At 40.7% G+C, this 17,763-nt stretch overlaps 1 protein-coding gene across 1 annotated transcript in view; it reads right to left on the bottom strand.

The window, feature by feature from the left end:
* The window catches only part of LOC308102440 (pyruvate carboxylase, mitochondrial-like), a 445,486-nt gene that overhangs the window by 421,310 nt on the left and 6,413 nt on the right, over window positions 1-17,763 (bottom strand). The window lies entirely within an intron of this gene.

Here is a 17,763-nt window from a genome sequence, read left to right as displayed (position 1 = left end):
TTGTTTACATACAGATTTGAAAGTAAGTGTGCTGTTTTTATATCAGCCACCCAAAAATGTGGGGGAGAGTATTACACAAATAATGTGATCAGCAATCACAACACCAATTATCCAAAAACACAGCATCTCTAAAGGTCATTATACACTGGGAGCGAAGCGAATAAACAATCCGAAAAAGCGACGCAATTATTTCACATCAAACTTTTGTTTCGGTGATGCCTCCATTCATACAGGTTATTGATTTTATTCGGGCTGAAAATTCGACCTTGTTCCGAAAAATAATGATGTTGCTTCATGGCCTCGTTCTAAATCACGCCCAGTGTACAGTCCTCTTAACACGAACAGCAGTTTAAATGTGTGAATTAATCAACACTCCCGGTAAGTACGGACCTTACGGCTGCAGGCCAACTAACACAGATAGTTTATTCCCAAAAAGGTGGAGACAGAAAACACCGCCTTCAACAGGAGACTTTTTGGATTTCTATACTCAGGGCCACTTCCTTTCCGGGCCTAAATGACATATGGACTTCTACCCCTAATTACAAACACTAGACTAGACCATAATACAAGGAATGATGCAAGTTGGACATGCCAACACTGACACCAACTGTTTTTATTATTTGACTCTGTCTTACATTACTAGTATATTTGCTGTACTGCACTTTGGTTCAACACCGTTTTAAATGTGCTCTATATATATATATAAAGTGGATTGAATTTCGATTGAAATCGTTATAAGGCAAATGCAGCCAGCCAGCTTTAGGCATTTTTTAAACATGTTTAAGCTAACAAGCTAATGGTAGCCTAGATGCTGCTGCTGTCAGAACAGTGTTGGTGTTTACTGGGTGCGGTTATATTGCCTGTAATGTCAGCTTTGGAGCACCAGGGGGCATATTGACAGCTCAGGCATTAAGTGGCGCTCAACTCAACTCAAACCTTATTCATATAGCACATTTACAACGACCAAGGTCGAACCAAAGTGCTGCACAGAGCAAATTAAAATTAAAATGCAAACTAACAAGAAAATAGAAAATGATTAAAACAAAGAGAAAGAAAAGAAGCAAATACATTAGACATGACACAGAACAGGAAAATAATACAGCATATCAATGTATACAGCATATCAAATATATAAAGTGAGGGCCAGCGTACTACACAGTCATACGGTATTAAAGGTCAGCGAGAAAAAATGAGTCTTTAGTAAGGATTTAAAAACCTCCAATGACTGAGCAGAGTGAATCTGAATGGGACAAGGTGAAATTGCACTGAAATGAAGCACCAAAATGTGATTCAGTACAGTTACTACCGGACCTGTAAGAACCATAGAGGTATAATATAACTAGAGGGCGGATTGCCCCGCCCCAGCTATTCATTTCAATGAAATTGCTCAGTGGCGTTTTGAAGCACCCGGAAGCCTGCCGGAAGTAGAATTATTGGGACATTTCGAGCAGCCATAGAGTTATGAGCATGCGCACTGTCCTTTTTGCGTCCTACGGCAGCCCGTGTGTCAAGGAATGAACGCGAGATATTTATTAAATACACTCTAGATGCATATGTATATGTAAATGCATATGTATTTATGTATAATATGTTTACATATTTATATTTATATATATAAATATCTCTCAGTACGTTTTGCTCGTGCATGTATTTCTCCCTGCCTGCAGTTCCAGCTTTGGCCACTGGGGTGGTGGCTTCAATGTTTCTCAGCAACTCTGGGGGATTGGTAAGAACCAGTCCAACACTGGCACTGAATTTCGGTGCTCAACCCTAATAGGGTCTCATGTCGTCTATTGTACACTTATGTTATTATTCAGTTATATTTTGTAACTGCATATTCACTTTTATTTCTTTCTCCGCCTGACCAAAGGGTAGACCACCAAGCCTGGCGGAGATATGTGCTCCGCAAACTAAGCGCCCCTTTCTATGCTCCTCTGCTGCCAGTCCAATATGGGCTTGCATCACATTTGCTAGTTGCACCTACTGTATGTTTTGCCTCTAATGTCATGTTTAGAAACCCATTAACTGCCAGAGGTATTTTCATATTTTTTTTGCCAGAGTTTTTCATTGAAAAAAAAAAAGTACGGTACTCAGGAGCCGAGATACAGAATTTTTAAGTTTGAAGTTAACAAGGAAGTAGATAGGAGTCTAGATATTTGATAAATCATATCTCGGGTCAAATTGGAAAAAATATATATAAAAAAATAAATATAAAAAATTTAGTTCACGTAGATCTACGCGATTGGCACGTGGCGGCTTTAAATAGGTTCGCGTAGATCTACGTGATTAGCAGTGAATCAGTTAACGGTACTAATGTGCCATGTTGTGACTCATGTTATGTCACATGACCACTTAAAGAATTTTAAATACGCCTGTCTTCAATTTCAATGTTAAACCCTGATTATAAAACACCTTGAGTGGAAACGCGTCAAGTGTCCCTGCTGTAATAAATAAATAAATAAATAATATAATTTGTAGTGACCGCAGAGGGATAATTACTTCTCTGCACTGACCCAGCAGTGGCTTTGCTCAGAGTGAGCTCACAGGGGAGCTGTTGCGGGGTTAAGTGTCTTGCTCGGGGACACTTAACCAGGCAACACGAGGCCTGGAGGAGCTGAGAATCGCAGTGGGGACCTTCCCAGACGGCTGTTCTACATCCTGAGCTACTGCCGCCCTGTGCCTCTGCTCTGGTGTTTTTTTACTGTCAACTTACCCTACCCTAACCCTATGCCTACGCCATAGACTTCCTTTACAAGTGAACTGGACAGACAGTCACTGTCTTTTTATTATGATTGCTTGCCCATCACTCTTCATTTACTTCAACAAGACGAATACTATTCCTTTAACCCAACTGCAACACTCCCCATTTCTTCTTCAATATTAGTGACTTTCTACTCCTATTTGTCTGACATAGCTCTAATCCGCTGGTGTTTGCAATGTCAATTAGCTCAAACAAAATGCAATACAGCCGTGTCTCCAATTCATTGTCAGTAGAGATAGCTCCAGGTCTCATGATTATGACATCAGATTCATGTGATTCTGTGACCACATGAGACGATCACCTGAATAAACATGATTATCTTTGAGAAACACACACACACACACACACACACACACACACACAGGGGGACACATACAGAGGGATTACACAGCATCATGCAGTCACACGCACACACAGGCACACACTGACTACTGCTGTGGCCTCCACATCAACAACACGGTTTGACGGCAGCATTTTCACACCGCGCTAACCCCCAAGCACAGACATTTACTCTAATAAAGCACCCCATTACCACCAAAACACAACGCCCCATGCCAGTGCACGCCACATGATGGCTTAAGCACACCGACAGACTCCCCTTCATAGATATGTGCATGTACACACACACACACGCATACACTCATGCACTCGCGCTCATATACAGTAAGGCTTCGAGCCACCTCGTCAAGTTGATGTTAAGTACCTCATTCACCCCAGGAGCCTGACAGCTTTAACAGATAGGGGCTGTTTGGTGCTGTGCTCAAGGGACTGGGAAGCTTCTTCTATTAACCTCCAGTATGAGGAGACAGCCTAGCAGTGGTCCTCTGCTGCCACTCTGTGGCCGAATGCCTTCACTGTAGAACAGTGGAGATCACAACACAGCTTTAACACGGCTCTAGATGAGACGGTCCCCCTCTCTGGGATGTCAGGGAACTGCACTCAACACAGAGCAGCAATATCAGATATACAGACTGGAGATATACTGTCCAGACTGGAGACTGCTCCACAAACATGTTTGTTGAGAGATAAGGAGAAGGGGGTCATTTGGTGGGGATGACGGGACATCTTTTGTTGCAGAAAAAGATGGCATAGATATGGAGCTATGAAAACGTACGGCAGACTTAAGTCAGTCTCTGAGTCATTGTCTGTGAAGCATGTCCATTGTTGCCAAGCTGGCAGCACATTCAAAACCCAATGGCATGGGCCTGCCAGTGTTGCCAGATTCTGTGAGAGAAACAAGCAACCAGGTGTAGGAAAACCAGCCCAAAAGAAGCGACTATGGGCCACATGAGCACTTTAACATATACATCAGCTATCTGAAAATAGCAGATCAACAAGCTCACAACGCGTCGCGATGCGACGCGTTGTGAGCTTGTAGATCGGCTATTTTCAAATAAAATCTTGCGGGGAAATTATAACAAGCAGATCTGGCAGCCCTGCGGCCTGCACTGCTGGCGTAGCAGTCCAGGCACCTAGGCTCAATGTAGCCTGACAGCGCGTCGCAGGTTGGAGTCCCGATCCCGACGGCATTTGCTGCATGTCACTCAACATCTCTCTCTCCCCATTTCCTGTCAGCCTACTATACTGTCAATAAAGGCATAAAGGCCAAAAACCCAATGGAATGTAACACATATTAGGCATTGGCTGCATACATTTGAACATACAGAGCTCAAAGGAATGTAGAAAGGCTAATGACAAACTGGATAACCCAGATTAAGGCACAGATTAGAAATAGGGGAAAGGTCATTTTGTGTCGGGGAGTCAAGACTGGTAGCACTGTACGGGTGTTCATGGTTGACTGACTTTTTTTGCCTGATTAACCAAGTGAATGGAAACCAGGAAGTACTGTTGCTCTTGTTGTTCTTATAATAAATGTAATACTTTATTATTAAATATTTATAAAACCCCAAAGACAGATTTAAACACTTTCAACCTGCCATCCATATTTTGGGCATTTTCATTATAGGAATATTTTGCAAATAGTAAAAAATATTTTTGTGCAACAATGTCACACAAGTGTAAAATAGGGCACTAAGTTGTGAAAAACGATTAAAAGAAATTCTGCCCAACAGCGACGATATACTATGTATATAAGAATCAACAAAGCTGCATGTTTGTGACGATTACATTAATTAGCCTAATTCAATGTCAATGGGCCCGATTCACTATGCTGGTCGTAAATAACGTGTAAATAAAGTGACTAAAGGCGGGTGTATTTTCTCTAAGCAAAAAACGACGTGCAATTCACAAAGGGGTGTGTAAATCCCTCAAATGTGCGGAACACAGGTGTATGTCATGATGAATCCGGACGGCTGCCAGCTGATCGTAAAATCTCAAGCACGTTCCCGAGAAGTTCATTTGCATTGTTCCACGCCCCAATTCACACCATAAAAGGCAACAGGATATGAAATATCCAACTTGTAACTTCACCGTGCTGAAGAAGTTCAACGCTCGTCTCTCGTCAAAAGAAACTGCTCGTCGGCGTTGCGTCGCCTTGACAACTTGTAAAGCTGTTCTGTCTGGAAGCGGGTCCCCGATTGCATGATGGATCAGCTGAACGCAATGCTCTCATAAATGAGAATAAGAACTTTACAAAAAGTTTAATCCCACCACCAAATAATAAACTATATCACTGTCCTACTGTCAAAACAGCTAGATTACATCCACTGTTTCTTCATCAGATGGTAAGGCTTATTAGGCTAGTGTGTGTGGCATTCATGTGATCAATATACAGTACAGTTATTATACATCAATACCACGAAACAATGGTGGCGTGTTTGTGCCTCCAGGCAGTGACATTAAGGCATGACAGTCTATTTTCATCATTACGTGAAACTTTGGCTGAGTCGGCCGACACTGGCAAACACGCTGAGGGACCTAATAATTCAGCTCTAAATGCAACTGATAGCCCTATAAAATAAGTAAAAAGCGGTTGAATGTCATGTCTATAATATGCATAGAAGCAATAGATCGTTGACATATTTGTTCTTACTTTTTTATACGTGTTGACAAATGTTGGGCACATGAATATTTTATTTGAGGTTTGGCACTATTCACTATTGTAATAAATTTAGCATGAAGAATAAAGCATTCTAAAGACATACGCAAGCTTTGATCCCATGTAAGTCAGCCTCGGAGCAGACTTGAGAAAGAGCAGACCTCCCAAAAATTCAGGCAGAAAAAGATTCAGACTACTAACGTGGGAAGTTGCGTGAATTCCTTTACGTTCAAAATATGGGCGTAAACAGCTTAGTGAATCGGGCCCAATGACTTATTATCAACCCAGGCAGTGTGGTAGGGCTATTTTTAGAAGTGGGGGGGGCACCTCAGACCATCCTCCCATCAATCATGTTTACTATACGACAGTGACACTGTCCGTAAACTGGCACTTTGAAAGTATACCATTCAGGCATTGACAGACACTAACGGTTGTCCCATTGTCCTAAAATATATATATACGTATATATTCTGGGAAATGGAGTGTTTTTAGAGACTGTCTGGGAAGCTACCTCTGTTTGTTCAAATAACAGGAGTTATATAGACTGTTCATAAAAACTTGAACGTCCTTGTCTGTCCTCGTCTTGCTCTGTGTGTGTCTCTCTCCCTCTCTTTTTCTCTCTCTCCCTCCCTCTCTCTTAAACATGCACCGGCTGCCCACTGTCAGATGAGATGGCAAAATCGGCTAGACTGGTTATTATAACAGAACATTAAAATAATTGCTTGCCACCAGCTCATCCACTGTCAGATGAGATGGCAAAATCGGCTACACTGGTTATAACAGAACATTACAATAATTGCTTGCCAGTAGCCTATTTGGATATGGTGTGTGGGTTTTCAATGCGAAAACAAGAAATCACACAACTATGGATGACTCAACATTAGCTTGGCAACATGGCATGTAGGCTACAGCCTACACACAACTAGCAAGCTTCGGTAGGTCCCCCATCCAGTTATTACACTGGGCCGGGGGTGCAGCTTGTTTTGTCTATCACTCAGCAAAACGCAGTCGATTCAGACAATATGATAAAATAAGCCCTCGTACATAGTTTATTTTGCCTGTTTTGCCTACTGATGGAGAAAAAGAAGACCGGCATGCATATCCTAAACCCAAAATTGGGCAGGTGCTGAGCGACAGTCAATTTACGCAACAAGCACGGGAGAGCTATAGATTTTGTATGTCCATCATGAGTAATAAAGAAAAAATACGTAGCAAGACTTAATGTTGACAGAATCTACCTTGTTTGCATTTGTTTACGTGTTAAAAGTATTTATTTTGAGATAAAGATAATCAAGAATATTTGCGCTTACATCAGGCCCAGGTAGTCAACACTGTACACAACCTGTACACAACCCAGGGTTCAACCTGGGTTGTGTATTTAAAGAATAAAGTAAAAAAATAGCAGATGTGAGGGAAGCCTCACATGTGCTCTAGTCTAAAGTACACAAGCACACACTTGTGTGCACATGTGTGCACTTGCGTACATGCATATACACAAACAAACATTACTTTTCGGCAAGTAGAACATGACCTGTGCATGAAGTGCTTTTAAGATCTTAGTGTCAAGCCCCCATCACAATATTTCATTAAAGAGAGAATAACTTGCCTGTTCTGAGTGCATTTTCAATGGCCAGGGCAAATTCTTTTTTTAATTTTTAAATATATTTTTGGGGCTTTTTCTGCCTTTATTGATAGGTATACACTACAGTAGACTGACAAGAAACGGGGAGAGAGATGGGGGGGGGGGTAACACGCAGCAAAGCTCGTCGGGATCGGGACTCGAACCCGCGACACGCTGTCAGGCTGGATTATCAGCCTTGGTGCCCAGACGGCTACGCCAGCCGCCTGGTCCATGGACACTGACAGCCAGGGCAATTTTAAACATGCATTTGTAAATTAAACATAATCTGCTGCATCACAGTGACGAGTCGGTAAACTGGTAGGCTACTTTCAAAGCATAGCCTACTATGAGTTCAAGTTCAAATCTGACAGCTTCACATTTGCCATTTCAAAAGGGATGGCTAGCAGTGTTTTTCCCCCATAATAACCATAACCACATTAAAAGGGAGTCAGTTTTCAAAGCTGCCTGAGATTCTAAACCAGTATCGCAACGGATTTTCGCTGGAAAGATGTGACACTCCAATACCTCGACTGTTCTCTTCTATGGCCTGCAGAGGGCAACAATGACCCTCCATGGACAACTGCAGAGATAATTTTTTCTTTTCTTGTTCAGATAAGCAACAAAATATATTGACATGTATTGAAACAAAACAAAAGTTAGATGTTTTGTTTTGCTCTGCAGTCAAAGATAGCGTATAGAACAGGCAAGGCTTGCAACCGTATAGCGAACCAAAAGCAGGAGCCTCAGACCATGGACAATGGACACAGATACAATTTCACATGGCTGGCAGCTGATAGGTGGTCCTGAGAAAACAATAGCTGACTGACTGACATACAGACAGACTGGCAAACAAGCAAATAGTAGCAACACTATTATTTGTGCCCTGCGACAACCTCCCATGCATTTGCATTTGTATTGCTTTGTATTTGTCTTTTTTTGTATTTACTTTTAATGGCTAGATAGGAAATATCTGTCTTCACAACACTAAGAGCAAGCACAACTGTTGATAATGCATTGAATAATGTCACAAATACACAAGAGTAACAAAAATGTGTTTTCGATTTGACACTTCAGAGAAGCAAATTCCAAAAGCAATCCAAGAAAACTAAGAAGAGTGTTTTGTTTACTTGTTTCACTAAATCAGTAATTTCATCAACGAACCATTTTGGTTGTCCAAAAAAAAGGTAAAATATTAGTAAATGAAGAATTAGTGCATAGTAGTAGAATTAGAATTTTGTTTTGTGTTGCAATTGGTCTTGAAGGTTAAAATGATAGTTGTACATGGTGTCAATTTAGAGATGCACTGAATCCCTGTGCTGTGCAAAAATCTTTCAAACAAATCAAACAAACTAAAACACTGTTTCAGAATGCAACTGGGAGCCACACCGACATGCGTTCCAGGGACCATCAGAAGCAAAGATTTGAGTTAAAAATCTTCAAGAAAGATTTGAGTTAAAAAATCTTCTAAAAAGATTTGAGTTAAAAATCTTCTAGAAAAAAAATATATATATATATATATATATTCAAAGATCATTATGAGCTTGTATATCTGCTATAGCCAACCAATGTGCTATATATATATATATATATATATATATATATATATATATGTTATTTTTTGTATTATTAATTAGCCTCATTCCCAGCCTTACTTATCTGCGAAGAGAAGTCTGGTCACAACCGAAAGCAGAGTGTCTATAGGGGCAGGACTTCCGTCGTACGCGTTTCCCAAGCAAACTATCTTTTTTGGCCAATCACAAGACTTGTTTCATTCATGGACAAAGTTAACAGATTTGTATAGTGTCAACTTCATTTCCTTGGGCGGTACTTCCGCCAAATTCCGGTATTTCCGTTTAGACACTCAACAGGCTAGGTCTTGCCCAGCGTGAGTTTTAATGGGTTAAGCACTTAAGGACACAGGGTGAAAGACATGCTGAGGTGACATGATGATAAAAACTGATCCCAGACAAGAGACAAGACAAGTTTACCTCTGAGAGCTAACAGGGCAGACATCAGCCAATGATCCTCGATTATGGCAATGCTGTCATCTTAAAGACATTGATATCATTGATTCCAATGAAGTGAAATATTCAGAAAATTCAGAAAATCAACACACAAAAAAACAGGGACAGGGACAATGGATCTATTCTGGACTCAAGATAAGTTTGGCAGGACAACAGTTATCTCTAAAGCAAGGTTTCAGGGCTCTAGAATCAGGCCAAATTATTGATTGCTTCAAATTACAACTGTGCCATCATCAGTTCAAAACTACCCCATATTCTATTCCTCTGTGCAATAATCCTGTGTACTTAAGTTTAAATATATAATATAAACAAAACAACTCCTTCAGTTTGACTTCACCTTCTTGTCTTTTCCCATCTATATACACATTTTCTTTAAATCGCTCACACTATACTTTTTTCCACAAGTTTTCTACACCATGTGAAAGGTGACAAATACTACGCTATCTATCAACTCTCTTCTCCTCCTCTGCCTGTCTCTACTCTGCTTCTGGACAGAGGTGACAGTAAAACTTGCTTTGCCAAGTGGTTTGCTAAAACTGACACAGCTTGCAAAAAATGCATTGCAGGAACACAAGGACGCCTCAGGGTATGACAGGAATGTCAGAACTTACTGGTATTTGGGGGGTGGATAAGGCCTTTTGGGGTTGGCTCAGTTAACTGTGCTATGTCACTGGTTGTGTTTATACTTACTGAAAGAACTGCTCAAACCGCTTTGTTAAATATTTTATCATGGTGAAAGAGATTGAAAGAAAGGAAATAGTAATTTGCCCAATGATCTAGCTGCAGTAGCAATTTCCTTGCTAGCTTTGAAGTTGACATACCTAATCAATGGTACCTAATCAAGTAATTTAAACCTGTTAAATCACTGCTATAGTAAATTAAGCTCCACGACACACGCACGCACACGCACACGCACACGCACACGCACACACCCAATGGTCAAGAACAGGACGTGTTTGGAATACAGGACATCGTTTTTATGTTGAGCACTGAGCTCATGTTCAAGTTTAGATACCTGAAGGAATATTCAGGCAACATGACATGTCAACATGCCTTCCCAAAGAGGAACCAAGTGGCAGGGTTTAAAGTTAAAGTCCCATAAGTGACTGGTGGTCATAGGTGACTACAGTGATACTTGTAAAACAAGTTACCAGTAACCTGTCAGTGTTCTCAATCAATTCCTAAAATATACTGCATCTCCAAAAGGTTTTAAAATGGCAAAATATGCTATCTTGACAAGAAGTTAATTTGCCTGTAGCAAATTTGAGAGTAGTCAGCAACTTCCCCCTTCCTTGGGTCATGTTCCCCTAAAACATTACCCCAAAAGTTGTCCAGGCAGGGCATCAAAGTCCTAAGTCTTTTTTCTGTTGTTGACTCAGATGAACTAGTCAGTGTTTTAGTGGTATACCCTCTTTCTAAATAGATGGCTCTATATTAGACAGTATATCTTGCAAACCTGAAGTGAACTGGTTTAATGCCACCCTTGTTTAAAGTGGACGTATATTTCGATCTTGCCAGAAACAATGGAACCAGTTGGCTTAACCTAAAGTGCAAATGCCATTCCGTGACCCCCTGACACACTGCACTCCAGGCAGGCCTAGTGAAAGGTAAAGGTCAAATTCCAGACACAGACAGTGAAAGGGCCTTTTTCAGCAGGAGAGTCAGTGCTGCTGCTACACAGGTTTTGAACTGTTGAATTATCCACAAGTCTTAACACAGAGGGTAGAAACAGTCATTCAGAAAATGACATCACTTTACTGAAATGCAGCCATTACAACAATACATGCCTTTCTTTCTACTGTTCCTACAGTGGTCACATAACAGTTGAAAACCTGTGTAGGCCTACACATTTCCCACACTTAAACTTTATCAGGAATCATCAATAAGGGAATCCATAAAGAATCATACTGAAGATAAGAGCTGTGTCACTAATAGGATAGGTATATAAAATCAATCCCCATACCTATCTGAGAGTCAACACAAAAAAACGTATTATGAGCATTTACTACTACTAACGGACAAGGGAGATGATACAATTTCCTAAATCACAACTTTTCAAAGGAAAACTACAGTCGTCACCTAGACAGGATAGAGATAGAGCAAGGAGAAAAACACAGAATAGAAACAGGTCAAGTAATCAAAAAGACAAATAGCATTGTAACAGGAGGTATAGAGGTATATGAGGTTAGAACAACAGCATTATATGCAGACGTGTACATAAAGTGCCGCTATGAGGCGAGATTAAAGTAGCAGCAGGTTCGGTACATAGTACAAGTGCAGTTCACTAGAACAGCAACAGATATGCGGTTCTTTAGAACAGTAACAGGTATGGGACATAGGTCTTCGTGCAAGAAAGATTGCATGTTATAATCACATGGTTGATCACTGTAGTGATCAACGTCCTACTCCTGATTCTAGGTCCACTGCAGTGGAAACACAAATGATAACCGTTTAAACAACTCACGGAATGGAACGGAGCGGCGTGGCCTCAGAATAGCAGTGGAATAGAGCCTTTTCATTGACTAGCTCTAGCCTTTAGTTTAATGGAAGCACTTTCTCATGTGTCACTAATTGTAATCATAATTATTGATGATGATGATTTTGATGGGAAAATATTTTACCTCCACTAATGGAGTATGTTTTTCACCACATTGCATTTGTCTGTCTGTTCCTGGAGTCAAAAGAAACTGTAGGCTGCCTGTGACCCATAAAAATTGTCCAAGACCCAAACTTGGGTCCTGACCCACTGTTTGGCCGTTTCATTTCACCTGACAGTGAGGAGTTTCCCCAGGAGAGGAACAGTGTTTAATTTCACCTGACAGTGAGGAGTTTCCCCAGGAGAGGAACGGTGTTTAATTTCACCTGATTTATTTTAGCCAATTTTGCACCTCCACCCAATGTTGTTGGAGTGCCAATCCAGAGGCAAAGCAGAGGGATCATCATCAAACCCTATTCTCTATGGCAGTGGTAGAGTGCGATGCGAGAGTGGGCTCTAGCCAACACGAACTCGGGACTCCTGGATCGCTGCCCTCCACACTCTCCTATCTAGCATCAGGGTCTTGAGCACTACAGTGTCCTCTTATCACAAAACATATATAAAATAACAAAAATAATGATGTTTTAATAAATTATAGAACATTTTAAACAATCCATGCAGGTGATTATTTTTCTACAGTATGTGTCAGAGTTTGGAAGCACTCGTTTTCAGTAACGAAACATCCTGCTGCCTGCTGCAATTCCGCAGGACCGTTGAGTGATTTCCAACGAGCACTTCCAAACTCTAACACTTATCAATTTCACTTATAACAATTATCACCTGCAAGGAATTTATTGACAGAAAGTAGTATAAAGCGGTTAGGTGGTGCACGCACATCCAAGAATAGCAACGGGTGCTGGATCCGACTAAATAAACATGAACAAAAGAAAAGAGTCCGCACACCGTCTCAATGCTCCCGGCAAATTTAATGAATAGAGCGGTCAAGGTAACAACGTTTCGGCCGATGTGGCCTTCGTCAAAGGCCACATTGGCCGAAAAGTAGCTCATAACAGCTACTGAACTTAGGTGCCAGATAGCATTATAGCGTCTAAGTTGCTTGCGCCTACATGCACATTGCTTGCGGCTACATGCACATAAGCAGCCAGGCAGCCAGCCTGTAGTGTGGCTTCATCCCTGAAGACTGCGTTGTGCGTTGTGATTTGTGCAGCTGATTTGGTCCTGTTGTGAAGTAGTTTGCAGATTCGGTTAAATCGGTTAAAAACATACATTTTAATTGCTTCACACTGTGATCAAGCCACTGCCTTTTATCGTCATTTTATTCACTTCGCACTGCGTGATCAAGCCACTGCCTTTCATCCCTTGTGTATTTTAGCCACCACCATCCAATCATTCAATTGCTGATGCTGATAATTGTCTGCTGTCGGCATTCTACAATCTGTATTCCCATCAGTTGAAAGATTAATCAATAGTAGCTTCAGTTTACAATATGTGTTGTAATGGCCGCAAGATAATAGTTACTTTCAAGTAAGGATAAGTTGAGCGATGCATTAAACCCTCCAGGTGAAACTCCTCACTGTCAGATGAATAGAAGCGGCTAGCAACTTCATGTGTATCGGAGCAGATACGCGCTAATCAACACCCTCCCATGTCACCAACTGTAGGGTTTAATAATAATAATAATATCTCAAAATGATCTACACGTAGCGCTTTTCTAAGTACCCAAAGACGCTTTACATGGGAAAACTACTTTATTAGGAAAGAAAACACTAGGAAAAGGCTAAGACTAAGGAATAAAATCAATAAAAACTGTGGAATGATGAGAAATGGGGGGTGTGGAGTTAGCTGGGGAAAGCCATATTGAAGAGGTGGATTTTGAGAGCGGTTTTGTTTAGCAGTGACAACACGTTGTGTGGGGGATATAGGGAACTGGCATAATGACTAAATTGGAAGAAAAAGGGAACACAAAATAATCAAAAGCACAGCATTTTCAAATTCATAAAAATGTAATTCTAATTAAGTCCTTCTTCTTAAATTCTAGAACTAAAACCTGTTCCTATATTAAGCAGGGGTGGGGATATTTTGCAAAATATTTAATTTATATATACAGTTTTCTTTTCTTAAAAGAAAATACAAAACCAGTATAGGCTGTGGCAAAGTAGCCAAATGCACCTAGTGGCCCTGTCTGTCTTTCAGCGTCTCTGCTGACGAACGCAAACACTTGTGTCCTTAAAGGCACACACACCAGAGTCACACATGTCACACATGTCCTTACAACAAGGTACTATAAGGTTACCCCAACATGGATAACACGAAGGCATGCATACATAAATATATAATTAATCAATTCACCTTCCTTTCTATTAGGCCAAAGGTTACAGTCTAGTCGAGTGATAACAGAAATGCTGTGTGTGTGTCTGTGCGAGCGCCATAAATGTTCAAAAGAGATTTTTCCCTGATTCATTAACCTCTTAGTGACCAAAGTTCGTACAGATCTAGTGGCATTTTTACCTTATTCACCACTTATATCCTATATACTTTGTTGACCGTGTTCCCCAAGGGTCTATACTTGGTCCCCTCCCCGTATCCCTCTACCAAATCTATAGCCAATTTACAAGCTCACAACACATCACAAAGCATTGTGATTTGTGACCTTGCAGATCTGTTATTTCCGCTAAATGTTTGCTTATTATGTCATGCCCAGAAAAGGGACACTAGGGTTCATGTGGTTTAAGGTAGGGCAACAGATAAGGAAGGGACAACTTCAGATATTTACATATAGTACTAGTCCATATCTGTCTACAAAAGTTGATCTTTCCATAATAATGACTTAAAATGAGATGTTCTGAAAATGTGTATATAGATGTATTGACAGTACGATATTGATATATATATATATGAATGTAAAGTGGAAATGTTGCAATATTTGCAATGATCCGGAAGCCTTTCTAGTGTTAATTGTGAAATTAAATGTATATTGATGATATAGCGAGTGTCTTTGTGAGTGGTTTATCCAGAGCTAGGGTGAGTTTGACAGGTTGAACTTCGTCCACTCCTGACATCACAGCCTTCCGTAAGGGAAATGTGGGCAGGGCAGATTTAGGCACGGATCCCACACTCACAGCTGCCTCAACAGCGACCCCTTTGGGCAGAATCTCAGCTAGGCCATGTTGCAGCCGACAGCATATAGTCTAGACACCAAGTGACTAATGATGCCATGGGATGGAAGCCAGCCCTTGCATGACCCGTCTCTCTCTTTACGCTCTCCTTCACGGTGCGATTCACACGTCCTAAAATCTTCAGAGAAAAGAAACCCAACAGGGAAAAGTCAGATATGTACACTTAAAGAGGTTATTCATCTTCTCTTATTCCCATAGGAAGACACGACTTGACTTCAGAGTCTCCCTGTGCAAGCTGGTGAACCGCTTCAATTACTCCTCTGTCCCCCTGTACATCAAAGACCTAAATCATGGGTTTTCAACTGATTATGAACCAGGGACCACCACCCTGACTAAGAATCAACCTGGGGACCACTGATGTGTTGGGTGAGGATATGGGCTAAGATTATAATGTCTATAATGTCTATGATGCATTATAATCTGCTTATAGCACGATTACAGTTATACAAACGCAAATACGGTACTCAAAACCCTTTATAACACTGTTTCTCAACCAATGGTCCATGGACACATGTAATGACCGTTAAGGGCTTAATTTGTATTAACCACATTCCTATCCTACGGTTAGCCTTATTCTGTTCTGTTACTTTATCCAGCCTTATATTAGCCCATATTAACTCATGTTAACTGATATACTGATTTGTAACTTGAGCGAGCAGACTCATGCAATTATATGGGCACATTTCATAATAATGATGACTCAACCAGACAAATCGGAACACTTTTCCTTCTTGAGATTCTAACTCCCTTTTCTGACCAAGTTCTTGACCTCTCACTTCCCAGTAACTGACATCATTGACTGTCATCTTAGGTCACTCGGTCATTGAGTGCACCGTTTCTCTGTTTCTCAACTAGTGGCATGATTAGGGGTGGTCCATGTCTGTCTCTTCTTGGCTATAGTGGTGGACAGGGACAGAGTCTCATGTCATTTTCTGTCTTGAACCTTGCCCTGTACTTATTCTTCGGGTATGCCAGCAGGAAAATACTACTGTCACAGAGATAACTACTAAAAGGTATTTTAGTAGTTATGTAGTTATGTAGTAGTTATGCTTGTACTTTTGGAATTAAAGCATAAGCCTCCTCACAGGACCACTGATAATGATGATGTCTTTAATTCCTCTGTCCTCAAATACGTTACTAAGTTACTAAGTTTCTCCAAAATATATATATTTTTTGAAAATATAAATAAATAAAACAATCTTCACTTTCCTATATTACAGAATGCATCCAAAATATAAAATAAACGCACAACGCCTTGTCACACTGCTGGGGTTTCCAAAACACGCGGCGCTCCCATGTGAACAATTCAAAACCTATTCTGCGCTCAGGGAAAACGTCTTAGTGGAGAAGACATGGCCCCTACCCGCCTGTAATGCTGCCTTTTAAATGTATTACGACCTTACTGGACACTATTATAAGTGTGTGTAGTTCAATGGGCAGGGTGCATTTTGTTGGCAGTCTATATGTACTGTATGTTATCTATGTATTATGTATGCACTACTGTATGTCATTGTATTAACAGCATTTCCACGTGGACAATAAAATCTTATCTTATCTTCAAGGATACTCCAGCTAAAAGGCTTTACAATATGCTTGATGTGACCAATTCACCTTGTTGGTGAGTTTTGACTCCAACTATATATATATAATATGCATTTGTCCCTAAACCACATCTGAAAATGTTTTGTGCCAGATTTGTGTTATGTTTAAAATAATCTTCCAAATACTCTTTTTTATTTTATTTCAAGATTTTTTGAAAATAGCAGATCTACAAGCTCTCAACGAGTTGCATCGTGACGCATTGTGAGCTTGTAGATCGGCTGTTTTCAAATAGCCAATGTATACAGTATATATATAGGTTTAAAGTGCTCATGTGTTTTCCTAGACCTGGTTTCTTGCTTGTTTCTCTGCAAAAATCTGGCACCACTGTTGGTGGCATGGGTTCAGTCCTCAAGTCCAACCTGAAGAGTTGTTACCCGAGACCGTGTCAATAAAAACAAAAATGCAAAAAGCCCACTCTCCTTGAAAGAGAAAACGTATCGGCTCTCTCCTGATATTCTGACACACCATATTCACCATTAAAACATCTGCAAAATGCAAGGTGCTTATATTCTCAAGACAAAGAATGCCAGGATGAATTCCAGACCATTACATAAGGCCAAAAGGTTGCTTTCAAGAATATCTTGTCTCAACTTGTAAAGTGTCTCAAAGTCTCAAGGGGCGGGGGGGTCAGAAGATTCATTAAACTTTTAGTCTATAGCTACACTGGCTGCTTGTCAGCTAAGCTTCCTGTTAATTACTCAAGGCAGAGAGAGAGAGAGAAGAGAAGAAATAGAAAACATGGATTTTATCCACAGTCCCTTCCTCCTCCTTTCCGAATCACCAGTTTGTTTCTCCCTCCTTCCGTCTCTCAGGTGTTTGTAAAATGCTTGAGCCATAATGTTTAATCTAAATGTCAATACAGAGGCCATCCCCACCACAGACGCCAGAGTGCTCAAAGCAGTTCTGTATTAGAAATAACAGCCAGGTTACAAAACAGTCAACTGTGTCACAAAATGATCCTGTCAAAATTGCTAATCTGGTGTCTAAAATGTGTGCTATAGGCTGAATATCCTGCTGAAGGTTCACAGGGTTCAGTGGGTAGAATTAGACTGCATAGTCGCCTGCAAAAACAAGATTCGGGTCA

The sequence above is a fragment of the Gymnoscopelus braueri genome, assembly GCF_963280865.1.
Source record: "Gymnoscopelus braueri genome assembly, chromosome: 15".
Taxonomy (NCBI): domain Eukaryota; kingdom Metazoa; phylum Chordata; class Actinopteri; order Myctophiformes; family Myctophidae; genus Gymnoscopelus; species Gymnoscopelus braueri.
The sequence above is the reverse complement of the archived record's forward strand: the minus strand, read 5'-3'. Positions and strand labels throughout refer to the sequence as shown.